The sequence below is a fragment of the Phoca vitulina genome, unplaced genomic scaffold (assembly GCF_004348235.1).
Source record: "Phoca vitulina isolate PV1807 unplaced genomic scaffold, GSC_HSeal_1.0 scaffold11, whole genome shotgun sequence".
Classification (NCBI taxonomy): Eukaryota; Metazoa; Chordata; class Mammalia; order Carnivora; family Phocidae; genus Phoca; species Phoca vitulina.
Window position 1 is genome coordinate 4,780,495 of NW_022589714.1, and position 27,822 is coordinate 4,808,316.

A 27,822-nucleotide genomic window follows, 5' to 3' on the forward strand; every position below is an offset into this window, starting at 1 on the left:
AAGTGATGGCACGGGACTTGGAGTTAGGTCATAAAAGGCAGTGTGGCTTCCTCCCTCACTCTGTCTTTCTCTTGGCTCACTCACTTGGGGAGAGGCACTGCAAACCGCCCCGCCCCCCAAGTTGAGAGGATCAGGCAGGTTATATAGAGACCCACTTGAGTGAGCAACTAAGGTCTCTAGCCAATAGGCAGTAAGGAACTGAGGCCTTCCGCCAACAGCTATGCGAGAGAGCTTAGAGGTAGATTTTCCAGCCACAGTTGACCTTCACAGGACTACAACCCTGGTCAGCAGCTTGACTGCACCCTCACAAGAGATCCTGAGTCAAAGTACCCAGCCAAGCCATTTTCAGATTCCTGACCCATAGAAACTGAGATTTTAAACCACTGAATTTGGGAGTAATTTGTTATGCAGCAATAAATAACTAATAGAAGTGGTTAAGGTATAAACCTCTGATTCTTTAGTCAAGACAAAAGAATAATTTAGAGGGGCGCCTGGGTGGCTCAGTTGGTTAAGCAACTGCCTTCGGCTCAGGTCATGATCTCAGGGTCCTGGGATCGAGCCCCGCATCGGGCTCCCTGCTCGGTGGGAAGCCTGCTTCTCCCTCCCCACTCCCCCTGCTTATGTTCCCTCTCTCGCTGTCTCTCTCTCTGTCAAATAAATAAATAAAATCTTTAAAAAAAAAAAAGAATAATTTAGAAAATATTTTAGAAAATCTACAGATAGGGGCACCTCGGTGGCTTAGTCGTTAAGCATCTGCCTTCCGCTCAGGTCATGATCCCAGGGTCTGGGATCGAGCCCTGCATCGGGCTCCCTGCTCCGCGGGAAGCCTGCTTCTCCCTTTGCCACTCCCCCTGCTTGTGTTCCCTCTCTTGCTGTGTCTCTCTCTGTCAAATAAATAAATAAAATCTTAAAAAAAAAAAAGAAAATCTACAGATAGAGGCCTTAGCCCTAAGTGAATATGTTTGAAGCAAAACCTTTCAAAAATTTGATGATGGTCATGGGGTTTCTCCCTAGAAAATGTACAAAGCACAACACTTAAGTATAATTTCAAGGGATTTAGAGTCTTCCTGAGGCCCATCCAGGGATCCATGGACCCAAGATTAAGAATGTGGTTTAGTGCTTCTTGAATGTTACTGGACATATAAATCTTGTTAAAAATTCAGATTCTGATTTACTGAGTTAGGGCCCCAGTTTCTGCAAATCTAACAGACTCTCTGGTGATGCAAATGCATAGAGACACAGGCTTTCGTATTTAACAGCATAGTGGTCGCAAGTACAATGTAGGGGTCTGATAAGGCGGCCATCTCACCTCTGCACAATGATAGCTATGGCAGCATCTTTAGGTAGGGTGAAATTCTTCTCCAAAAGTGGTATTTGGTGAGCTCTAAAACATAGACAAATGCGGTCTCAGAAGGTCAAAATACTTCACCCTGATCATGTCCAGTTATTTCATCCTAGAAAAACTTTAGAGCAGCTGTAACTAGACACTGGCCTTGGCCATAGAACTATTTTAGTGAAGGATTCAGAGGATGTATACCTTTAAGAAATATAATTTCCTGGTGAACATATTAAGTTAAACTGATTGTGAAATATCGATAAATAGATTTACAGAGTTTTAAATTATGAACCCATTTAATGTTGGGTGATTTTGAACAAAAATAATGACCTTAATTCTAGAATACTTGGTCTCTACCCTTTTTTGGGGAGGTGATGGTTATTCTTTCTTGAAGCCAATCTTGGAACGTTTGAATAGAGATATATCATCTAGATAAGAGAGTGTTTATCTTTCTTTTCTTCATAGTTGGGTCGTGTATCCAGATCATGGAAAAGTGTCAAATCACAAGGGCAAAAAAATATCAAAAGGGGAGGCCATTGCAGATTCCCATTTTGCCTCAATGGAAATTATTAGCTAACACATCAAGAAACCACTCTTAAAAAAAAAAAAGAACCACTCTTCTTTTTTTCAGACTCTTATTCTCAAGCTACCTCTAATATATATAGATTTTAAATGAGCATAAAACAGAATTTAAAACAGATTTCTATTTGAGTTCATGTAACCTGACCAATAATTTATTCTATTCTCAAAGGACCAAATGGATGAATAAAAGACAAGAAAACTATTATTTGTGGCAGAGACAGTAATGTTCACTAAATGTTCCATTTGAGCTCCTGCATTTATCAGTCTCCTTATAGTTTGTAAGCCCATGTGACTAGTTTTGGCCAATGGAAAGGGAACAAAAGTGATCTTCAGACTGAGGCAGTGAAAAGTCTATGTATGATTTTCCAGTCTCTCTTTTCTTCTGATCAACGATGTCACATGTTCCATACAGAGCATCTGCACAACGGTGGGGCCTTAGCTTGGGTCCCTGAGTGGAGTAGAAACTCCTGCTGGCCTGTGATGGATGTGTAGTACGAGCAAGAAATAAATCTGCATTATGTTAAGCCATTGAGAAATCAGGATTAATTTGTAACCATAGTGTAATGCCATACATTTCAACTAATACTTTTTTTAAAAAAATGTAGGTGATAGAGTGTATTAGAGGGTGGTGATGGCTGCTTGGGAAGAAACAAAAGAGGAGAGGAGTAGGAGGTGCAAGGAGATATGGTGTTAAATGTAATGCTCAGGGAAGGCCTCACTGAGAAGTTAACACCCGAGCAGATGTGAAGTGGGGGAGAGGATGAGCTGTGTCTGAGGAAAGTGTGTTCGGGGCAGAAGGCATAGCCCTGAAGTGGAAAATTGCCTGCTATCTCCAGAATCAGCAAGAAGGACATGGCTGGAGCAGACAACAATGGAGAGAGTAGAAGGTCAGGTAACAGAGAAGGACAGAGTTGGGCCAGTGTGAAAAGGTTTGGATGGATGGTCTCACTCCATCCCTGAAAGGGAAGGATGGGTGGTGGGAATGACAAGCAAAATGCAAGTTAAAGTTTAACAGGGTAGCACATGCAAAGGGAAGAGAGACACTGGTATGTTCCAAGAACAGGTGCACAGAGTGAAGGCAGAAGAGGTGAGCCTAAGTCAGGCAGACCCCTCAGGGCTCAGGGGACCATGGGAGGAGGCTGAGACATTACCCAGTTGGCAAGGACAGCGATGAAAGGCTTGTAAGTGGGCAGTGGATGGGGCTGTGCTTTAAAAGCATTGGTACTGCTGAAGAACAGACTGGTAGGGTTTTGTGGGGGTGAGGTGGGGGTGGGGAGAGACACACACAGGTGAACAGATTTGCCCAATCTGGAGGCTGAATCAATAGGAATTGCTGTTGGACCTAATGGGCGGGGGAGGTGGAAATGATACCCTATTGGCTTTCAACTAATACATCTTTTCTTCCTCCCCTCCCCCACTTATACATTTTTGCAATAGATTTCTCCACAAGATAATTGGAGAGCTTAATAATGTTAATAGGGAAATGGCTTTCTCTAAAGAATGCCTGCTCTTCACAGCAAACATTGGTTTGAGAAAGCCAGCATTAGTTTAAAAAACACAGAATTGGCATACACATTGGATGGAAGATGTAGTAAGTTATCAGGTTAAAGAATTGCCCTTTGAAAAATGGGGGATTAAAGTACGATGTGTAGAGTTATTGAAGGTAAACAAAGCAGCATGCATTCAAAAACAATGCTTCAGGCTTGACAATTTACAGTCACAAAATCTTGTGCTCCTACTCTTTTATTCATTTAGGTTGAGCTTTTAAAGTCAATATGCAACAGATAAAAACAATACTGAATCTTAATCGGAGAGATCCTAGGATGTGGGAAGTCGGGGTTTGAGTTCAAATGTTGGCTCTACTGCTTTCTAGTTTTCTAAGTGTCTTTCGCTCATTTGTAAAATGGGGACAATATTTCCTATCTCTCAGGGTTGTTCCTTTCGTTCAGAATTGTTATGATTGTATTATGGTAATGTGATGTATATCAACTGCTTAGCCTGGGTTTTAACCCTCAGAAATCACTTTTAACTGTGATGATAATGATGATGGTTTCATCAACCAAGATCTGAGTTTCCACAGGTTAACTCACAAATTTATACCTTGAACAACTTGGCCCCAGAACTTTCCCTCATTATACGATCTTATCTGATAGTTAAACTTAGATCCTGTTGTAATCCAAGATGAGTTTGTATGTGTGTGTTATTTCTTTCCTCCTTTTTTAAAAAAAAGAGAACTAAGGAGATTAATCATTTTTAGGGGATAAGAAGCCAATAGCATCGTCCAATGTGTTTCAGATGTTACTATTTATGGCTTTTTGACTCCTGCGATCTTTATCAAGCTGCTTGCTGGGAGAGTCCAGTTTGTTGGGAGAATGTGGCCTGTATGTGAGCAGCAATCCATAGATAAGAGCGGAGAGGAGCAAACTTGCTCTTAAAGCAGCAATGCTGAATTTTAGAAGAACCCACCCATAGAATTGAAAAGAGTCTTGATCCTTTAACCTTTCCAGGGCCTTAAATTTTACCATCCAATCCCCAGAGTAAATAGCTTCTAGGTAAACTATGTAAAGGAATGGAAAAGGAGAAAAATAATCACTTCATCTTCATCCAAATATTCGATTTGAAAGAAAGCAGGGGGAAATAAACATGATATCATCTGTAACTATATCCAAGGTAGAGATACAGCCAAAACTTTTTCTGTATTTATCTTAAATTTGCTACCTTTCAGCACACCCAAATTCTGTGCTTAAATACATTTAGAGAGAATTTTTCCTTTTGGATAAATACGTCTGAATCTTAGGGAGTGGCTCACTAGAAAGCTTAAGGTAGGGCTCCCCAGGAAGTCACCACCAATCTTTCATGGGCTATTTAGGAAAAAAAAAAAAAGAAGAACATAAAAGAGAAGCTATACATCCAAAATTCAAGGTCCAAAATTCCCTTTGTTAAGGAAATATGAATGTTAAATTACCTAAGGATGAATGAGGGAAATGTGGCTAATTCATCTTTCTTTCTGATGGATTTTTTTTTTTTTAATCTGAAGAGAAAAACTCTGAAAGTTCTCTGACCTGTTTCCCAGCTAAATTTTGTTTCCTTTAAATTTTGTTTCACATTTTGTCTCCTCTTTTCCTTCAGAACATTATTACAATTTGTAAGTATATACTTATTTGTGCTTATTTAGTATTTATTACCCCTATACAACCATAAGCACTGGGAAGGCAGGGATCATACATATTTTGTTCATGTACAAATTTTGGTTTGTCCATCATCGGTGTCTGGATGAACAGTGTCTGGTACGTGGGAGACATTCAATGAAAGTTACTGAATATAGAGTTACATCTTATAATGTTATATTTTTATATATGTGATAAAGTTCTTTTTAGAATATACACCTATGTATTTTCTATCTATAGAATATATATATCCCAGAAAGCCAACATATTAGAATCCTTGCCTTTAATTTATCAACTGGTCATATTACGACAAAGAAATCTTAGCTGTTGAGAGTACTCAAGGGAGTTTAATAGCTTAATCAAGTCAAAACAACTTCACAGCTGTTCAGTCCCTAATGTTGTCTGGAACATAGACATGCTACATGGATGGTATGCTTCAGCCTGTGTCAGGCACTGTGCTACATAAAGAATGTGCAATAGAAGATTGTCTTTACCCCAAAGGAGCCAACAGTTCAATGGGAAGCAGAGCAGTAAATCCTCACCGTGTATGATGAGGACTATGGCAGGGGTTGGACAACATGGTAGGAGCACTCTTGGGGATGCTTCCCTCAGGAGAGGGCGGTCCGGGGATGATTACCAGAAAGGTGATGCTAGGGCTGAATCTTAGAGGATAATAGGAGTTTTTGGACAGTCAAAGAAAGGACATTGCACGCAAAGTCATGAGACTTAGAAGAGCATGGTAGGTTCAGTGTACCATGATCACTGTGATATTAAAAGGACAAAAAGTTGGAGCACCTGGGTGGCTCAGTCAGTTGAGCATGGGACTCTTGGTTTCAGCTCAGGTCATGATTTCAGGGTCGTGAGATTGAGTGCTGCATGGGCTCCGCTCTCAGCGGGGAGTCTGCTTGGGATTCTCTCCCTCTGCCTCTGCCCCTCCCCCTACTTGTGCGTTCGCGCTCTCTCTCCCCCTCTCTCTCTCTCTCAAATCACTAAATTTTTTTTTTTTTAAAGAACAAAAATAAAAGAACAAATAGTGATGTAGGAGAGTGATGACAGCAAAGTTAGGGAGCTTGACAAGGCAAAATTGAAAAGGTTTCAAGGGTTGTGCTAGGTAGTTAAGATTCTGTTTCCAGAAGCAATTGCACAGTACCTGGCATAAAATATTGACCATCACATTGCTGATGGTTCTGATGCAGAGGCTGCTCACAATCGATCCAGAAATCAAAAGGCATGGTCACAGAATTGATGTTTGGCACTGGGACTGTTACACTGACATTTTTGCTTTGGGAGAGAAATACCAATGTTGAAACACTTAATTTTCTGCATTTTTAAAATCCAAAGATCACAGGCATGAATATGACAGAGCAGCTGTATATGAAGGAATGATGAATATAATTGGAAAGCTTGGAATAATACACATTTAATACTTGTTCAGAGCCCCTCTACATTTCTAATACACTCTACTAATAGCAGGGATCTGAGCTGGGAATCTATTGATGAGCTTCTTGAGGTTCTTAAGACATTTTGAAATTTTAGGCAAAATTTTGAGTACATATGCATTTATTTTCCAAGGGAGAGGGTTTTGAATTTTTATCAGGTTCAAAAAAGTCCTTGACTCCAAAAAGGTTAAGATCCACAGGCTCCTATCATAGGCAACTAATACAAAAGGACATGAAACAACATTGTTTGGACATTGCATTGTGAATTATAGTGGTAGTGGGAATTTCTTTTCAAGGCAATGTAGATTTAGTAGGTAGGCCAACACCCAGCGGTCTAATAAACAATCTCCCAAAACCCAGAGACTTATCATAATTGCGATTTAATTCTGGCTCACCTTACAAATCAATGCAGTCAGTAACGGGAGGTGGGGAGGTATGGGGCTGTGCATCACATGTGGGGGAGGGTCTCCTCTATACAGACCTTTCAGGATTAGGCTCCTTCCACGCTGCGGCCCTGCCAGCTTCAATGTGTCACCTCAAAGGCCCTGGCATCATCCAGGTGGCACAAAGGGGAAAAGCGAGAGCCCGTGGGGAAGGCATGCTCCTCTTAACTTCCATGATGGGGCAGTAACACATCCCTTCTCACATTTCATTCCAAAGAGTGATTGTATGATCCCACTTCTAGGTGCAAGGAAGTCGGGACAATGTAGTTTATTTGGGTGCACAGGAAGGGGAAAGACATTTGGTGAATATCTAGCTAGTCTCTGCCATGGGGAGTTTTACAAAACTATTTGGGAGCGCCTGGCTGGCTCAGTTGGTAGAGCATGTGACTCTTGATCTTGGGGGTTGTAAGTCTGAGCCCTACGTTGGGCTTAGAGATTACTTAAAAATAAAATTTTAAAAATAAATAAAAATAAATAACTACTTGGATTTTTATCTACTCCTTATGGTTTTGGTCTAGTTCTAAATGAAAAAGAGGGGTTGAACTACATATCGTTTCTCAAAGACCTTCTTATGGTTGTGTATAAGGGTTTTTTAAAAGTGTGTCCTTTATTTATTTATTTTTAAAGATTTTATTTATTTATTTGACAGAGAGACAGCAAGAGAGAGAACACAAGCAGGGTAAGTGGGAGAGAGAGAAGCAGGCTTCCCACCGAGCAGGGAGCCCGATGCGGGGCTCAATCCCAGGACCCTGGGATCATGACCTGAGCCGAAGGCAGATTGCTTAACAACTGAGCCACCCAGGCACCCCAAAGTGTGTCCTTTAAAACATGTTTTAGATCAGGGGCACAACCTGAAGAATTCTCTGATTCATTAATGCCCTCAAAGGTAGTCACGCACTCAGTGTCTCAGAGGAAATGTAGGCTAGGAGTCTAAGAATTGAATATGGAAAAAAGTTTTCTCCCTATAATTCTTTATTTACTAGAGATATCTAACAGTTTTTGAAGGCCTAGTGTATTTTATTGTCAAATAAGATTCGCTTTTTGCTCTCATTCTGATAAGCTCCTTTTATTTATTTATTTTTTAATTTTTAAAAAAGATTTTATTTATTCATTTGAGAGAGAGAGAGATGGAGAGAGCACAAGCAGGGGGAGAGGCAAAGGGAGAAACAGACTTCCCGCTGAGCTGGGAGCCCGATGTGGGGCTCGATCCCAGGACCTGGAGATCATGACCTGAGCTGAAGACAGATGCTTAACCATCTGAGCCACCCAGGCACCCCTGATAAGCTCCTTTTAGAATCATTAGTCCAGGAGCCCCTTAACTCAGACTGCAGAGCAAGTCAATTCCAGAGGGGAAACGAAGATCCAGTGATACAGGTCATCTAAGAACTAAAGCATATTAAAATACTTTGTTTGAAAGACATTTTCAAGTGACTACTTTAATCATACAGAATTTTGCTAATTAAACAGCCAATTTAAATGCCAACTCTACTAACTGGATTTTGAGTTACATTTAATCTTAATTGTTTCTGTTCTCTAAAAATATACATAAGAACTTTTAAATTTTAATTTCACTTTTTACACAGCAGTTAACTCTCCCACACAGTCAGCTCCAGCAGTCGCAAAAGCAGAAATAAGTGCTTGCTGAGTTTGCCAGTTTTAAACTTTTAAAAAATTCATCTGTTGAACTATTTACTTATTTATTTATTTTTGAAAGATTTTATTTTTAAGTAATCTCTACACCCAAAATGGGGTTTGAACTCATAACCCTGAGATCAAGAGTTGCATGCTCCACTGACTGAGCCAGCCAGGTGCCCCGTGTTGAACTGTTTAGATTAAATTCTGCCCTTTATCTTACCAGTCTCACAAAAGCTGAGCAGACAGTATGGTCAGTTTGAATGCTATCATGGTCAAATTTTGACTTTACATAGTCTTTTTTGGACTTTAAATAGTTTCTTCTCCATTAAAAACAGTTCTGCCTCTTTGGATATATTGGGTTAAGTAGAATATATTATTAAAAACTTAAAAAAACAAACAAACAAGTCTTACTTCTTCCTCTTGATTGCCAAGTCAATATTCTGGCTCTGTCTTCATTTAAAAAAATATATTAAAAATTTTGGGGCCACCTGGGTGGCTCAGTCGGTTAAGCGTCTGACTCTTGGTTTTGGCTCATGTTGTCATCTCACGGTCATGGGATTGAGCCCCGAGTCTGGCTCTGAGCTCAGAGTGTAGTTTGCTTCAGATTCTCTCCATTTCCCTCCTGCTCACTCTCTCAAATAAATAAACAAAATCTTAAATATATATATATATATATATAAATTTTTCTACTTAGCCATGTGACTGTGGGCAATTCACTGTGCATAATGGAACTGTAGCTTCTTTATCTCTGAGACAGGAATTTTCCCATAGGTTTATTGAGAAGACCTCAAACAGGATGATGAATAGGAAGGGGCTTTGAAACCTTTCAAGGGCTGTAAAAATACACGCTACCATTATCAATCTAACCCGAAAACCCCAAATGGGTGGAGCAAGAAGCACTGTAGTTCAGAGAAGGAGGAAAGTGTGACTTGAAGAATCTCTTTGAAAGTGAGCAGTGAGAGTGGGGAGGCAGGATTTGTGCTGGGTCATGACGGACAGGGAGGAGTTAAATATGTGAAGAGGAGAGGAGTTGGCACCTGGGCAGAACTGGAAGATCTGAAAATGCACACCGGTGGGAATGAACGCTCAAGCTGGCTGGCTCTGAAGCAGGTTGTTGACTTAGGTGTATTGAGGAATAAACTTAAAAAGCAGATTGGGATCAATTGGAGAGGGTCTTTTCATTGACAAGGACCTTGAATTTTTGATTAGGACATAGTGGGATGAGGTTGGTATCTTTAGAAGCCTCATCTGGCAAGAAGGGAGAGTGACCAGATGCACCAAGACCAGTCAGAGGGCTGCCTGGTGAGAAGAAATAAAAGCCCGAACTGTATCACCATGGTGAGGTAAGAAAGAATGGTATATGAGGGAAATGGAAAATCACTACTGAAGGGCAGGGGTAGGGGGGGATGGGGTAACTGGGTGATGGGCATGAAGGAGGCATGTGATGTGATGAGCACTGGGTGTTATACGCAACTAATGAATCATTGAACACTACATCAAAAACTAATGATGTACTATATGTTGGGTAATTGAATTTAAATAAAAAAAAAAGAAAATCACTACTGTCATCATTGCATGACTGCTGCCCCCATAAATACCACATGGCATTGCAAGAGAGTAGCATGGATTTGGTAAGACAGGTAAGGGAAGTAGTCAAGAATGATTCTGAGCTTTAGAGGTTCAGTGACTAGGAAAATGACATCATCAACAGGCAAGATGGTGCTCTTTTGGGGAGAGAGGGAAGCAGGCTGCAGTGCTGGATATATTGAGTTTGAGGTGAAAGCTGGAGATGCACGTGAAAAGGTCAGGATTTCACTGCCTGCAACCCCTTGCTTTGAATGTTATGTCCTTGTAATGTTGAGTGTTGTAATATTGTTGTCTCTTTCTTGCTCACACTATACTGTCATACTTCCATACCTTTTCTCTTGTGTTACCTCTGAAGAAATGTCCTTCCTACCTTTATGTTTATTATTTTTTAAAGTCAGGTTTAGCGATGTATAATCTACATACAATAAAATCCATCTTTTCTAAGATGTATGATTTGAGTATCTACAAAAATGTACAGTCATGTAAACACCACTACACTCACGATATAGAAAGTTTTGTGTGTCTTTGGAGTCAATCCCCTCACTCCATCCCCCAAATGCTAATCTGATGTCTGTCCCTATAGTTTTGCCTTTTCCAGAATGTCATATAAATGGAATCAGACTTTGTATAGCCTTTTGTGTCTGGCTTCTCTCCTTAGCATAATGATTTTGAGTTTCACTCATGTGTTGCATATATCAGTAGTTCATGTCTTCTTATTGCTTAATAGCTTCCCTATTTATGGGTGTGCCATACTTTATCTATACATTCACTATATTTTTAGTTTTTGGCTATTATGCTTAAAGCGTCTATAAACTTTCACATACAGGTCTTTGCATGGACATATGTTTCAATTTCTCTTAAATAAATACCTAGGAGAGAGATTGCTGGATCATAATATAAATATATGTTATATATCTAACTTCATAAGAAACTGTTGCTAAACTGTTTTCTAAAGTGATTGTACCACTTGCGTTCCCACTAACAATGTATGAGAGTTCCATTTACTCTGTATCCTCACAAGCAGTGACTATTTTGGGTGTCTTCTTTTTTTCTCTCTCTCTTTCCCTGTCTCTCTCAGGAAGGCCAGCTACCCTTTGTCAGCAGCCCCAAGGAGACATCTACGTGGTAATGGTAACCACCCCGTCCCTGCCCAGCAGCCATTGAGGAATGGAGGCTTGCGAGCAACCACATGAATGAGTTTACAAGTGGATTCTTCCCCCCTGACTAAGCCTTGAGATGACTGAGCCTTGTGATGATTGTAGCCCCATCTGATAGCTAGGCTGTAATCTCATGAAAGACCCTGATTCAAAACCATCCACCTAAGAGGCTCCCAGAATTCTGACCCCAAGAAACTACATGAGATAGTATATGTTTTAAGCTGTTAAGTTTGGGGTAATTGGTTACACAGCAATAGATAGTACACTGAACTAAGACACTGGCATGAAGCTCAACAATGATGCCAAGTGTGGAATAGAAATTTCACGGGAAATTATGAGAGAAGACTAGTTCTGTATGGATTTTGCTTGAGGTCAGAGCTTCCAACCCTAGTTCTGGGACTATATCCAGAATATATTGCAAAGGATACAAATAATTTTCAAAATAAAATTAATTTTATTTAATTTTTAAAAAAATTTATTTATTTATTTGAGAGAGAAAGTGAGAGAGAGCACGAGGGGGGAGGGGCACAGGGAGAGGGAGAGAGAAAGAAGCAGACTCCCTGCTGAGCTGGGAGCCCGATGTGGGGCTCAATCCCAGGACCCTGAGATCATGACCTGAGCCGAATGCAGATGCTTAACGGACTGAGCCTCCCAGATGCTCCAAAACAAAATTTATTTAAAAAAAAATACAGTATTTTGGGGGGTAAGGAGAGGGGGCCACATACTCAAATAAAGATTGCTTTAATTTCTCTTAAATAAATACCTAGGAGAGAGATTGCTGGATCATAATATAAATATATGTGATATATTTAACTTAATATTTAAGTCTTGGGTAATTAGACTTAATATTTAAGTCTCAGTTCTCTGAATTCTAGGTGTCAATCTCCATATTGTTTTTTTCCATCTCTTTACCAACAGTTCTAATACTATATTTTATGGCATTCTATTCTTTTGACAATTTTCAGGTATATACAAATTCTTTACGTCCCACTCCTCCTCCTTCTCTTTATTCTTTTTTTTCCTTGGAACCCAGCCCTAGTGTTTCAGAGAGTGACCCAAGTTAAAACAGCTCCCACGGAACCTGATCAGGCATAGAGAAGGATGAAGTGGGGGAAATCTTTACCTCTATTTCCAACTGGTCCCCAAATCCCAGAGAGTACATTTATCCTGAAGATGTGAGCATGGGAAACATATGGGTGTGGAGAAGGGCTGGTGCGTTATGGCTGATGCATAATGTCTCACCAAGGCTGGCAAAATATGGGGGCACCTTTGTGGGAGGCAGAGTCCCCTAGTGAACGATGACTGGAGCTCACATCAGCCCAAATGAGTGTGTGGCAGCAATTAGAGGCTGAGAGTAGACAGAATCCTTCCATCCTCCAATTCAGTCTGAGCTCCAGGGTGGTTGAGTATGTGGGGAGAGGGATATCAAGGTAATGTTTGTGACAGGGTCTCTTTTTTCCTTAAATGTATTTTTTTTTTTTTTTTGGAAGAGCAGCCAAGATTTTAGGCCAGGACAAGCAGCTCTGCTGGCTCCTCCTTGTTGCAGGAACAATGGGATTTCTGTTACCCACACCCAAAACATTGTCTAAAGGAAATCTCCTTTACTTAATAAAAGTGGCTCCGATTCCCTCCCACCAGGTTCTTCACTGGCTCTAAAACTGCACAGGGCCGTTTATACAGCCACAGAAGGAATAAGACAAGTTTCTAAACGTAGCACCCTTACCTCTCAGGGCAAACTAGCTAAGCCCTTTAGGATAGGGATGCCTTAGGCAAACCCACGTGACATCTAATTACCCAAGCTGTCCCCTGCACAACTGGGGTAGGAAGTTCTGTGCTGTTGGGCTTCATTTGTCCCTCCCATGCTGCACTATAAATATAACCGAACTCTCTATCAGTACCATTGGTTCGGGGCAAAACCCATTTCTCTTGTAAAGCTTTCCGCTGAGAGCCCATCCTTGAAAGCTTTCTGCGATGGAAGCGGGAGGACATCTGTGCAAAGCGAAAGAAATGGGAAAATGTTAAACAAATTACTTTTCACCTGTGAGATTGTCCTCCCTTTTCTCCACAGCCTTATTTGCCTAGTCTATTGACAGTTCAGACTAGAGGAAGATTACGCATAATTGTACCCGCCGTTTCTTTATCTCTCGGAGGGTTCAAGTGACAGAGGTTGTTAGCCTGAGAAACAGGATGTTTGCATTATTGATTAGGCTACGCTGTTTTGACTGAAATAGTAGAGAATATTCTTGGCTGCTTTGCATGTGTCAAGTCGGCCTGCTTCTTGTCCATCAACTCTGGGGAGATTTTGTGGCTGCCGCATGGGTTAGACATCACGTCTCCCGTTGTGCTTTCAGCCTGTCAGTCACCCTACCTGCTGTGCTGATTAAAAACCTTATCTCAACCCAAAAACTGTCTGCTGCTGTTTTTGTGTCTGTGACCATGGGATAGTTGTTAGGCGCTTTGGGCGATCTTTCTCGTAGATTCCCACTGCTGCATGTCTCAGCTGTTTGTATAGAGTGGAGGCTCACATAGGACTTTACCATTTTCAAATGATTTTACCATTTTCATTTTAGTTGTACTATAGGGGCAGCTGAAGATGAAAACAAACCACTTTGTTCCTTGACTACATTTCTGGCTTATGAAACCAGGCTGTAGAGTCATGGTTTTCAAGCTTTGGTACACAAAATGCAAATTTCTCGGTTCAGCTGACGGAGATTTGGATGCAGTAGGTCTCAGATGGGACCCAGGAATCTGAATCTTAAACAGCCTGAAAATTCTGGTTATCGATGCAAAATGGAACATACAGCAAGAAATGTAGCCCCACAGCATCAAAGAGTCGAGTGGAGGTTAGGAAATCAGGATTCTGTCTTAGTAGCTTCATGACAAGTCAACGAGAATGTTGAGGGAAAATCCCAATACCTCAATTTATAGCAAGCAGATTGTTAGCAATTTAAGGATATGACTTACATCTAATTTCTCTTTGGTTGTTAATGTACTCTGTACACTTGGTAGATAGTCACTAAATAATGAAATCTACTACTCGATTACCTTAACAAATTTAAGACATCTATTACCATTTATAGAACAATTTTTTTTTAAAGATTTTATTTATTTATTTGACAGAGAGAGAGAGACAGCGAGAGAGGGAACACAAGCAGGGGGAGTGGGAGAGGGAGAAGCAGGCTTCCTGCTGAGCAGGGAGCCCGATGCGGGGCTCGATCCCAGGACCCCAGGATCATGACCTGAGCCGAAGGCAGACGCTTAACGACTGAGCCACCTAGGCGCCCCAATATAGAACAATTTTTATTGATATGAGTCACAATAGAGAACCCAAAACTAGACCCCAAATACTTGAGAATTCAGTAGCATTTCAAATTAGTCCAGAAAAATAAAGGATTGGTTATTTCCTACATGGTATTATAACAACTGATTTGGCATTTAGATTTAAAAAGAAGCTGGATTTCTACTTCACTCTTTACTCCCAAAAAAGTTATAGGTGAATTAAAGATCTAAATTGAAAATAAATAATGCAGTACACATTCTAGAGTAAAAAATGAAGGCTTCTTTCTAGTATCGTGGCATTACATAAAACCAACAAGTCTAAATGTTTAAGATAGATATCTTTGCCTACATAAACTATTGTATGATAAAAATATCATAGGGGCGCCTGGGTGGCTCAGTCGGTTAAGCGGCTGCCTTCGGCTCAGGTCATGATCCCGGGGTCCTGGGATCGAGCCCCGCATCGGGCTCCCTGCTCAGCCAGGAGCCTGCTTCTCCCTCTCCCTCTGTCTGCTGCTCCCCCTGCTTGTGCTCTCTCTCTCACTATCTCTCTCTCTGTGTCAAATAAATAAATAAAATCTTAAAAAAATATCATAAAGGAGTCAAAACTCAAGCTTAAAATTAAAGATGAAATTAGCAACTTGAGAAAGATTTTGAACAGGCAGTTTTCACAGAAAAATAACCCATAAATAAACTGTAATTTATGAAATGATGTTTAACCCTGCTCAAAATTACATAGATGCAAATGAAAATAAGATTATTTTTCATCTATTTCATAAAAACTAACGTATTTTATAACATTGGCTTTGAGGAACGGTGAAGAGCACTTGAGCAATCTCTATACAAGTTTAAAACACTCATATTCTTTGATCCAATTGCACTTCTAAAAATGTATTCTAGAACTATAATTGTACATGCAACCAGAGCAAGGATGATATTTATAGCATTGTTTGTAATAGGTAAAAACTGGAAATGATGCAAATGATCATTAACAGAGGGCTGATTAAATAATTTATAGTCCATAATACTTTGTGCTATTTAAAAAGTATGGTTAGATCTGCATATCTGGTTGTGGAAAAAAACCACCAAAATACATCATTAAGTTTAAAAAGAAGAAAGGGGCGCCTGGCTGGCTCTGTCGGAAGAGCATGTGACTCATGATTCTTAGGGTTATGAGTTTGAGCCCCATGTTGGGTGTAGAGATTACTTAAAATAAATAAATACGTTAAGTAAATAAACTTTAAGAAAATAAAAAGAAGTCAGGGTACTAAACAATGTGTATATTTCTATATAGTTGAAGGGGTTCAGTATAGGTCCCCCTGTAGAATGTGCCATTTTGGCATGGGGATTATTTTGAGCTGAAGGCACTTGAGACCCTGTGGGCTCAAGAGAAACTTTGTCCCTCCCTTAACCACATAGAAGAATCTAAATTGGGGGTCTTTCCCAGAATTAGGGTTATTCACAGAGATAAATTTTATCTGAGTGGCCCATCTATATGGTAGGGCAACATCTAATTACCAAATATCTGCTCTTCTTATCACCCTGTAAAGTGCATTCCTCTCCTCTCAAGACCCAGGCCCCTCTCTCTGAAGTCCCAGACCACTATCGCCCAGACCCCTTTAATCTCCTTCTCCTTAGTTCAGAATGGCATATATACTTCATTTTGCCTGTCTTTGGAGTTTTCATGTCTATGTGGATTCCCTGTATGTATGCCTATTTAATTTGATTTTCTCCTGTTAATCTGTCTCATGTTAATTTGGTTCTAAGTCCAGCTAAAAGAATCTTTGAAGGGACAGGACTTCTTGTTCCCTGACACAGTAAAACCTCAGAAAATGTGTCTATATATGTAGAAAATGTCAGAAAACATTAAGAAATTGTTAAAAATGGATTAATTTTGGAAATGGGAGTGAAGATTTTGGGGTAGAAGGAAGACTTATTTTTCATTATACATACTCTTGGATTGCTTGAAAATTTAAAATCTTGTCATGTATTATTAAAATTACTGAAGAATAAACTACTCGAGAAAGCAAGCATTTAACATGCCTCAGCTGTTCTGATTATAGCATAATGTTTGTGATAATCATACTCTGCTATTAGAAAGATCAAATTATGTTTAATAAAACAAATCAATTAAGCATATGAAACATTTACAAAGGTGGTTATTTAAAAAATATTCAGTGTGTTGGGGCGCCTGGGTGGCTCAGTGGGTTAAGCGGCTGCCTTTGGCTCAGGTTATGATCCCAGAGTCCTGGGATCGAGTCCCGCATCAGGCTCCCTGCTCAGCAGGGAGTCTGCTTTTCCCTCTGACCCTACCCACCTCTTGTGCTCTCTCTCTCTCACTCTCAAATAAATAAAATAAAATCTAAAAAAAAATAAAATAAAAAAATAAAAAAGTATTCAGTGTGTAGATGATGAAACTTCATTAGGAAAAATTCATGCGTTTAACCTAGCATGTATGAAATTCACTGTGTCATACTGCTGGGCAATGATGTTCCTGACACACTCTCCATAGCATGATATGCTCTCAGGACCTTGCCTAGGAAAAGTGACTAGTGGGCCTGTCATCCCAGGGTCTTCAGCCAGCCTACCTTCTTGGAAAGGGGCACTCCAAATTTTAGCATCTGGGGAGTAACTATACATGAATGAGGAGTGGTTTGGCTCTCTCACCCACCAACCCTACCAGTTATCCTAGAGGAGAATGGCCGGGTATGGGATAGAACTGTTAATAATACAGGAAAGCAACTACATAAAACAATGAGACTTAAAAACATATTTTCGCTACTGGTACTTTACCTGGTTGTAATTGAAGATTGTTATTTCTCCATTAACTAAAAATTCATTTCCCCAGTTATAATTAAAAGTAATATATGCTCCAAAAAAAGTAATATATGCTCATTTTTGAAAGTATGGAGAACTATAATTTATACTATATTAACAGGAAGAAATGCCTCTAAATTGTGAGCACAAATTCAGTTTCCTCCAACTTTTGTGTTCTGTTTATCATGTTAAAGAGAATTTGGACAGGGAATGGGAGTTATGTATAATTTACTTATATATACATAGGAAAAATTCAGAAACATATAAAAACTAAAAATATCACTCCTTTCTTTTTTTTGTTTCAAGCTTTTATTTAATTCTAGTTAGTTAACATATAACGTAGTACTGGTTTCAGGTGTAGAATGTAGTGATTCAAACGTCACTCCTGAATAGGGAAATTGGGAGTCTGGGGAGAAGGAGAGGTCACAGGCAGAAGGGACTGTTTTGACAACTCCTTTGTTTAATTTATTTATTTTGCCACATCATGTTTAAAAAAGAATACAAAAGCACTGTAAACTTTAAAAATACTATAAGAACTTTCATATGAATCCCTAATATTCCTCATTCTTATACAGAAACATGAAATAAAAATGAAACCTGTTACTAAATCATAAACCAAATGAAAATAATTTAATAAGAGAAGTCAAGAAGCATCATATCTACTTAATCACGCAGATAAAAAAGAAAGAAGAATCAAAAGAAGGCACAAAGGGAAGGGAGAGAATAGAGCAAAATGTCTGAATGGAGGGAAAGGAGGCTATCCATAAGACTAGAGAGATTTCCTTTCCCTGAAGCTATAAAGGCTCAAGATTTCCACAGGAAGTCTGCTACTTTGAAAATGTACTGTGAATCCTTCAAGATGTAAATGATAGAAATTCATGAATAATGGTGACAACAATTGTCACCAGAAAAAGGTGAATGGATAGAGTGGATCCTAAGAGAAACCATTGGGAGGAGATAATGGAAATCTGAAAGGTGTAAGAACTGAAACAAATCAACTTATCACAGATAATGAATCACAGAACAACATTGCTTTCTTTGGTCTGTGTCTTTATGTGAAACAAGAGTTGCTTTTTGTATTGCGCAGATCTTCTAGGCCCTCCCCTGGGGAGGTCCTTGCTAGTTTATTTCATAGCCAGTTCCTACAGAAATGGCACTGAGCAGAGTAGATGGAGAGAGGAAACTTGGAAGGATCCTAATCTCTTGATAAAAGCCAGAGCTGAATCCTGAGGAGCTGGGTAGTTTTAGAGAGAGACATGGACTGGGAATATTGGAGTTAAGTGTCCTATAGCTGGCAAGTTGTAACATGTATTTTGTTGTTGTTGTTGTTGTTTAGGAGGAACTGAGCTTTACCAATGTGAAATTAAAAAAAGGAAAAAAGGCACAATATTGAGAACTAATCAGTCCTCAGAACCATCTCATACTTTCTCTATGCATCCTTATCACAAATCCAAATACATAGTAATGGGTTAGAAAAATCTAAATAGTTATGTGTTTTATTTTCCTGCTTCCCACTAGAATAATGTAAGTCTGGTAATGTTCTGTATCTATTATCTGAAATTTACAGTTCCTCTCCTGTTTTAAGTAAACATCAGGTACTTAGCTAATTAAATGTAATACTCATAGAGTCTTGTTTATAGGAAAGTGTCAACTTTCAGGATGTTGTGTGTAAGTCTTGATAAAATTACGTAGAAAATGAGTGTACTCTCTTTCCATAGGCTGACCTTGCAGTCACCACCGCCTGAAAATGGCTCAAAACAAAAAATGATCTAAGGGTTGAAACAAGATAAGATCAAATTGATGTCATGGTAATTACATGAAGGACCATTCAATCATTGGGTGGAATTTACTGTTGATCCCTGGGCTTAGATGCAGGTGGGAACATGCAGTTTTTATTACTCTGCTGGTATAAAAGACAAGTGAGGACTTTATTAACTGTAGTTACTGAGAAAACACAAGGCAAAGCTAAAATCCCTCTTCAGATCCACAATCAACTGCCCTGAACACATCCTGCAAAAAGTCCGGAGGAAGGTAATATGAATGAAACAATTTCTGGGATTTTAATTGAGTGAGGAGTAAAATATTCTATAGTAGAGGTCAGCTATGCATATGCCTTAGTGAGGAGAGAGACAGATATTTACACATTCTCTTTTCAGCACTCATGATTGAATTGGGAGGAAGTCTGCAAAACTGTGGTCTGTGATCACAGGCTAAGATGTTATTTAATGGAAACCAGAAACCAAATGTCTCCTGCTGAGATCTGCAAGTGCCTGTCAGTATTTAAAAATTTTCTTCAGGAAATATTGGGTGTCATTTGAAAGACATTAGTTTGAGTGGCTTACAGGGGTCAGGTAGAAGGAGGATAGACATTATATAAGTTACTGCTATTGTTTTACCATCAGTTTTTATTTATTTGTTTATTTATTTATTTAAAGATTTTTTTATTTATTTTAGAGAGAGGGAGAGAGAAAGCATGACCTAGTGTGTGAGTGGGGGCAGGGCCGGGAGAAGGAGAGAAAGAATCTTAAGCAGACTCCCTGCTGAGTGGGGAGCCAGACTCTTCTCCGCTGGATCCAAGGACCCTGAGATGATGACCTGAGCCGAAATCGAGAGTCGAACGCTTAACCGACTGAGCTACCCAGGGGCCCCAAATCAGTTTTTAAATGATGTATAGCTCTATCTCCAATCTGGCCAGTGATAAAGCAGCTCACTTGTTTAGCCGAATGACCATAGCTTCTGGTATCTTTTGAATAGATGTTCTCCTGCAGACTTGAATACAGTAACACTGACAATTTTCAGACAACATTGTTTCCATTTTCTTCTTTCATAAAACGCTACAAAAATAAGAGTCAGTGCTATTTGTCCAGTTATTACTGATGATTTTGTAATTTTGAATCCCTTGACCAAATCTAGTTCCAATGAGAGCTTCTGGAAACTTTTGCTAACCTTAGTTATATTTACATGAGCACTAGTTGAAATGGCAGCTTACTGGGAAATTGAGACTAGAAAATAAAAGTGCTCTCTTGTCCCTCTTTATTAGTGTTGAGGAACAGGATTTGGACACATGGAAGAATTATGGGTCCCTTGGGAATACAGAAACTCCATTTAAACTTCACAGGAACTTTTATTTCTTAAGCACTTACAATCCTTTCCCCACTCAAAAATAAGATTTTTTTTACGTTAGATCAGAGGAATCTTTATAATTTTCTGACGATGTCTTTTAAATAATTACTTGACCTAATACCAAATCAATTATTTAAAATATTAGTCATCCAAATTGCATTGTAATACTTTGCTATAGTCTTGAAATATTTAAAAAAAAGAGAAGAACAGTTACCATTTATGAAAAACTCATGTGCTTTCATTTCAATTTTAACTTTGGTTTTGGTTTAAGTTTCTTTTCTCTCTCTTTTTTTCTTTTTCTTTTTTTTGCAGTAATAGAGGTTTTGAAATTTTGAGTCATATTTCTTACCATTTCCTGCTGAAAAGGGTAGCATGTGAACAATGTTAGAAAAGCAATTGATTATGTTCCAGAACAGATTCTCGGTTTCATTGTACATTTCTTATAAATGTGGGACTCAAATTTACATGAAAACTCAAAGTAAGAGCTGGGAAATAGAAATAGCAAAATTAGGAGGTAATGTGCATCTTGTTCAAAAAAAGATCAAGATAATGTGCTTTCACAAAGAGAAAATGTACAGGAATCAATTAATATTTCCATTGAGAATAGTATGACCCATAGCACCAAACTTCTATTTTTACAGACTGTGAATCCTAGAGTAGTTTGGTATCAATTTATGATCTTTGCAAATTCTGGTTTTGGTGTATAACATTTCAGCATTACCTATTGTAATGTTGCACAAAGTAATCTGGCAATTTCTTGGTTCCTCAGATTCAGAGATAACATTATAAAAATGCTCTAGCATCCTTAATCTGCTGGGGTCTAAGACAAAGAGAGGGTTTAGAGGGGGCTTAGGCTGAACTGAGTGTGGAATCAAGGGCAATATTGGGAATCAAATTAGAAAAGACAATTGTTAACAACATGATCTATATGTAAATCAATGTCCTAAAGGTGGTAATGGATTAACTAAGTACTTCTGGGCCATAGGGGTGGTACAGGTGGAAAAAGTATGATCTTAGGATCAGATTACTTTCCAAGTGATCTTGGCAGATCCCTTTAATTTTCTGAAGTGTAGTTTTCCAGTCTATGAAATAGGTGCCATAGTAATGCTTTCCTCATGGAGGTGTAAAGAGAATCAAACAAAGGAATGTACGTGAAAACCAGTGTTTCCCCCTTTCTCCCCCAGTCAGACACTAGTCCTCATACTTGATCGGGTATAAAATGCCTTTTTATCCAAATGAAATAGCTTTCTTAAGGCTGTTCTGAAGAAGGTGAAGTCAGATAAATACGTAAAATAAAAAATTACATGGGCAAGTTATATTTAAGCTGGCACAACATAATGTTGCTCTAAACAAAAAATGTCAGCATCTTATTTAGGGATATACCATCTGAAAAAATCATTTAAGAACTTCATTGTAAAATATAAAGATTTGAAGGCAGTATAGTGAAGTGTGGTTCAGAGCCTGGAGTTTAGAATTGTAAAGTGATATTCTAAAATCTTGGCTCCACGAGCAACAAATTTTCTGACTTTTTCTGGGTTACTTTGCCTCAAGAATTTCTTTATCTGCCAAAATGAGAAGAATACTTCACAAGATTGTCATGAGTATTGAATATGTTTATGTGTTCAAGGTGCCCAAAAGAACATCTAGCACACACAAGTGCTCCATTAAATGTAGGAATTATTTTTAAAGCAGAGAGTTATTATTATTCCCGAAGTCAGTATTGCAGATACTGTGTAGAATGCTAACTCCAAATTTTTTTTTCACACGTTGCTACATTTCCCAAATAGAGTAACTGAATACGTGTTATATAAATATCCTCCCACAGAGGAAAAGTAAGGAGACAGTAGAAAGAAGAGAAAGCAGAAAGGCAAGATTGAGGTCCTATATTTCAGACCCTGGAGGAAAAATTTTTGTTATGAGAGAGCAATAGATAATTGTTCCAGTGATCTATTGCTGTGCATCAAACTACCCCAAAACTTAGTGGGTACAACAAGTTATTGTTCTCTCATGGTTCTGTAGGTGGCCCCGGGCTCACCTGGGCAGTTGTTAACTCGAGTTTCTCATGTATTTGCGATCAGATAGTGGCTGGGGTTGGAGTCCTCTGGAGGCTCAACTGGACTGGTCATCTAGGATGCCTTCTTCATTTCTTACTTCTTGGATTTCTTTTTTCTCTCCATGTGGCTTGGCTTCTTATCGTAGGGTGGTCTCAGAGTAGTAGCACTTTCTATACGGCAACTGTCTTCTAAGAGACAGGAAGCAAGAACTGCCAGGAGAGGGCCGGGATATAGCCAACAACTGGCCCAATGTTGCTCCTGCCATATTCTATTGGTTTCAGTGGTCAGAGGGCCTACCTCACTCAAATGGGGTACAAAAATAGACACACTGTGGGTTTTTTTTTTTTTTTAAAGATTTATTTATTTATTTGAGAGACAGCATGAGCGGGGAGCAGCAGGCAGAGGGAGAGGGAGAAGCAGATTCCCCACTGAGCAGAGAGCCCGATGTGGGACTCGATCCCAGGACCCTGAGATCATGACCTGAGCCAAAGGCAGATGCTCAACTGACTGAGCCACTCAGGCGCCCCTAGACACACTGTGTTTTGACGTGGAAATGGCAAAGTCATAGTACAGAAGGAATGTAGGCTGAGAGATATTTTTGTTGCCATCTTTGGGAAGTACAACCTGCCATAGAAATGAAAACTTAGAGGAAATGAACAACAAAGGAGCTTCTCTTTGAAGCTCTTCTGCTGTTTTTATCACAGAAAAACAAATCCTTATAAAATAAGGTGCCAGGGAAGAGAAATCAATAATCCTGGCCTCTCTATTCTATTATTAAAAAACTTCAAGGCAAATGAAATATGTTTTTGTGCTTTAATGCTTTTAAATGGGAATGATGCTTGGTGTGTCAAAAGATTGCATAAAAATGGCTCAGATAAACATAACAAAATACAATGCACAAATTTTAAAAGTTACAAGAAACATTCTTATATTACTATAATAATGCTCCATATAAAACTTTTCTAGCTTTTAGGTATTTTACTTTTCTGAGTGTTAAATTGATACTATCCAATATTTTATTCCTGCCAGCATTTATTACTCTAATAATGTTAATTTTAAAAATTGGGTATCTTAAAACAACAAACATTTGACATTCTCACTTAGAACAATATTTTATGGTGCATAGAGCCTGTCTTACCAAAATTTCTGATTGATTTAGTATGCAGACAATTTAAAAAATGCTGATGTGCTAGGAAAACCAGAGGGTAATGGAAAAACCAAGATTTTAATTACATAATTAAGTTAACATTGTAAAGTGCTTTTAAATAACAATTAAAGTAGAAAGTATGCATGTTATTGTAAGCCCCTTAAATTTATTCAATTAAGAAAAGAAACTTCTTGGGGCGCCTGGGTGGCTCAGTCTTTAAGCGTCTGCCTTCGGCTCGGGTCATGGTCCCAGGGTCCTGGGATCAAGCCCCATATCGGGCTCCCTGCTTGGTGGGAAGCCTGCTTCTCCCTCTCCCACTCCCCCTGCTTATGTTCCCTCTCTCACTGTGCCTCTCTCTCTGTCAAATAAATAAATAAAATCTTAAAAAAAAAAAAGAAAAGAAAAGAAAAGAAACTTCTTAAAATATTATGGTTAAAAGAATGGTCATAAAGGGATTAAAATCATTTTCATAAATCCATAAGCCCTTCAGTTTTCTTCTAATTACTGCTTGCTTTTTTCCTTTATTTTTAAAATAAATATTTTTTAAGATAACTATCTTAAGGTCATCTTTTGTTTGGTGCTTCTTTATGGAAACCCCTTTTTTTTGTAAAGCATAAATTGTACAAGTTGTGCTGTATATTTCTCTTGTCCATGGGACCCTTTTTTTCCATTTTCTTTCTCCCCATTTCATCTGGAAAACAAGTTGGCTCCCTTTAAAGATCTTGTGAAAGCACTGTTGTTGTTGTTGTTGTTGTTGTAAAGCACTTTTTGGCATTTAATAAACCTTCTCCCTCCACAAGGCTTCCAGCTACCAGGACACAACCCACCCCCCCCTCTGCCCCCCATTTCTTCTCCTCAGCTCTTCTACTGAAGAATTTGACCTTCACCATGACAGGCTGTTCTGGGAGCTTTCCCTTTCCCCAAACTTCACAGTAGCCAGATCGCACCACATCAATGATAGGAGCAGCTCCAGTCCTGTTTCTGGCTGCATTTCCCCCGAGTCTGCTGACGGACTTGGTCCCACAGTTTATCAAGGTTGACAGCTGGGCAGAAGCTCTGGTTCCTCGTTAAGTGGTCATGCCTCATACCAACTTCTCCAAAGTAACCTGGGTGTTACTTGTCGAAGTTGATCCTGTGCCGATGATGGAAGCACCAGCATGACCCTGGCCGCTGGGTGCTTCCAGTGCTTGTCCAGGCGGCCGTGGCCATGACTCACGTGCCCCCAAAGTTTCTGGGTCTTCCTCAGTCTGGATGGCATGTGGGCAGCCCCAATGAAAGAGGCACAAAATGCTGTTAAGTGATTGATAGACAGAAATCCCATCCCAAATATTGCCACTGAGCTGTGTGACTTCACTTGGCCTTATTTTCCTCCGGATCCTGGGGTGCTTTGAGGCACTGTTTGCAACCCGTGGCTGCTTCATAAATTATGGGGACTACTGGATCCATGGAACTCCTGCACAAATATCAAAACACTGAGATATGTATTTACTGCTGTAGAGATTCTCTTTCAGTCAAAAAGATGTTCTTTATTCTCACTTGCTTGTCATCTCTCCTTTTTCATGTCCTCCACCCAGCAAATGCCTCGGTGTCGACAAATGCTTTCATTACAGCATTCTTCACTCTCATAGTTACTTGCTTTTGTATCTGGGTCAGACAGCAGGAATCTTATTCAAGTTTGTGTCATCCGTGCTCGGCACGGTGTCTGACATGTAGCAGGTGCTTATTCAAAGTCTTTAAACCTTTCAAGGGTTCAACTTGGACCTTAAATTTTGCACTTAACAGCACTGAGCTCCCGTCAAATTATCCCAAACTGATCTTTTTATTTACTTATTTTTATTCTATTTTTAAATTATTTTTTAAAGGTTTCATTTATTTATTTGAGAGAGCTAGCACGAGAGAGAGAGCAAGCACGAGTGGGGGGGGGGGGGCCCTGAGGGAGAGGGAGAAGGAGACTCCTACAGAGCAGGGAGCTCCATGGGAGGCTCAATCCCAGGACCCTGGGATCATGACCTGAGCCAAAGGCACTTAACTGACTGAGCCACCCAGTTGCCCCCCCAACTCATCTTTTTATAAGATAGAGAAAATAGTAATTATCTATATCCAAGAGTGGATGAAATGACTGGGGACAGATTGAGTGAGCATTAACCAGTCTCTCCTTGTCCCCCCAATTGCTCAGCCATCCACATCACCACCTTTGGAAAAACTATCAATGAATGTGTTAACGGGTCTGAAGGTGTCTGTGGTGCTTGGAAGCAATGTTTGAATGTCTACTTGGAAGAACTGGGAACCTGGAGGATTATTGAGGCTAAGGGCTGGAGCATGGGATCATGCAAGACACTCAGGCTGGACCTGCGGTGCAGAACACATTATAAGAACAAGGTTGAAACCCACTTACTGCAACTAGAGTGCATGAGCAAAGAAAAATAGTTGCCAGGGTCACTCCAAGCTGAGTTTCCTTACTACTGGCCCCAAACTCTTTAAATTCGTCCACCTGGAAACAGAGGTGGTCACTCAGCAGGAGGCAGAGGTGAGCCTACTCTGTGGAAGTTGTGGGATGATGGATTCCAAACATTCTACTTTCCCTTGTGACTTTCTTCCTTCAAATCTTTCCTCAAGGTGAGCTATGGCTATCTTCTCTCACCAGGCAAGACGCAAAACCAACAGGCCTATCCTCTGTTTAATAAACAATTATTGAATACCTATCTCATGCCAGGCAATGTGCCAGGGATTAAAGACTTTACTTTAAAGCTTCCCTTTCATTAGTTACTGGTCATTGAAGGCAGCTGGCTTTTCCTCTCCTTGGTAGTTAGCTGGGTCAGATGGGGCTAATGAGGTGAAACCTTAGGTTAACTAACCCTCTAGAAGTCAGTTAGATTTCTACCATTTTGTTAACAAAGAATTGTGCCTCTAGTCTTAGCCAGTCATCTCAAAAGCGCGCTATGAGTCATACGGGCTTCTGGGTGTGGAGAGTATGGATGAGTCACCCCTGCCATCACCACCTTGAGAAAAACTGAAAACCTTACTCTCTGGTGGGGGTGGGGCAGGGGGGGAGCAATGGCAGCGTCTTTGCAAGCGAAGGACGGGATGTCACATTGTACCAAACACTTGTAATCTTCTTGGAGCAATCTTTTATGTATATGTACATTTCCGTATATATGTGTATACCTGAGTGTACAGATCTGTACACACATAGAGACACACACATCTACCCATATGTAAGTGTATAAAAACATATTTAATTAGCCTTGAGGTCTTTCCATACTCCGGCAGACAGGCCAGGATTGTTGATAGACAGGCACCTAACTTTATAGGGATTTTTTTTTTTAGATTTTATATATTTATTTGAGAGAGAGAGAGAGAGCATGAGGGGGGGAGGGTCAGAGGGAGAAGCAGACTCCCCGCTGAGCAGGGAGCCCAACGCGGGACTCGATCCATGGACTCCAGGTCATGACCTGAGCCGAAGGCAGTCGCTTAACCCACTGAGCCACCCAGGCGCCCCAAGGATTTTTTCCTGTGATAAAAACAGAGCAGAGGGGCTGCAAAGAGAAGCCCCCTGGTTATTCATTGCCCCTAAGTTTTCATGTGATAGCGGGTCGTGTTTCCAAAGAATGCCACAAAAGTATTAGACTAAATTCCCTCTGTAGCATGAGAGTATGTGTGCCACATCCACATCAAAAAGTGGGGTGTCCATTTTTGTACCCCATTTGACATACAGGGTGTGTGTGTGTGTATGTATAGGATACTTGGTCTATCTATCTAGCTAGCTAGCTTGTGTGTACTGGTAGAGAGTTTACCTATTTTGTAAATCATTAAATATATTAATTATATATAATCACAATAAATAATATGAAAACATTAAATAATAATATTAAATTCTGGCAATAATATTCTTTTATACTTTCAAGAATGCTATCTTTTTCTCAGTCTTATCAAGAATTTTTTTTTTTTTTTTTAAAGATTTTATTTATTTATTTGAGAGAGAGAATGAGACAGAGAGAGAGCATGAGATGGGGGAGGGTCAGAGGGAGAAGCAGACTCCCTGCCGAGCAGGGAGCCCGT

At 39.6% G+C, this 27,822-nt stretch overlaps 1 protein-coding gene and 1 pseudogene across 1 annotated transcript in view; one reads left to right on the forward strand and one right to left on the reverse strand.

The window, feature by feature from the left end:
- The first annotated feature begins 19,378 nt into the window (after positions 1 to 19,378).
- Positions 19,379 to 27,822, forward strand: part of CGA (glycoprotein hormones, alpha polypeptide) — a 17,579-nt gene continuing 9,135 nt past the window's right edge. The window contains exon 1 of the mRNA XM_032410135.1: positions 19,379 to 19,470. The gene's annotated coding sequence lies outside the window, so the exon portion shown is untranslated. The remainder of the gene's footprint in view (positions 19,471 to 27,822) is intronic.
- On the reverse strand, positions 24,477 to 25,021 carry LOC116635739 (annotated as a pseudogene).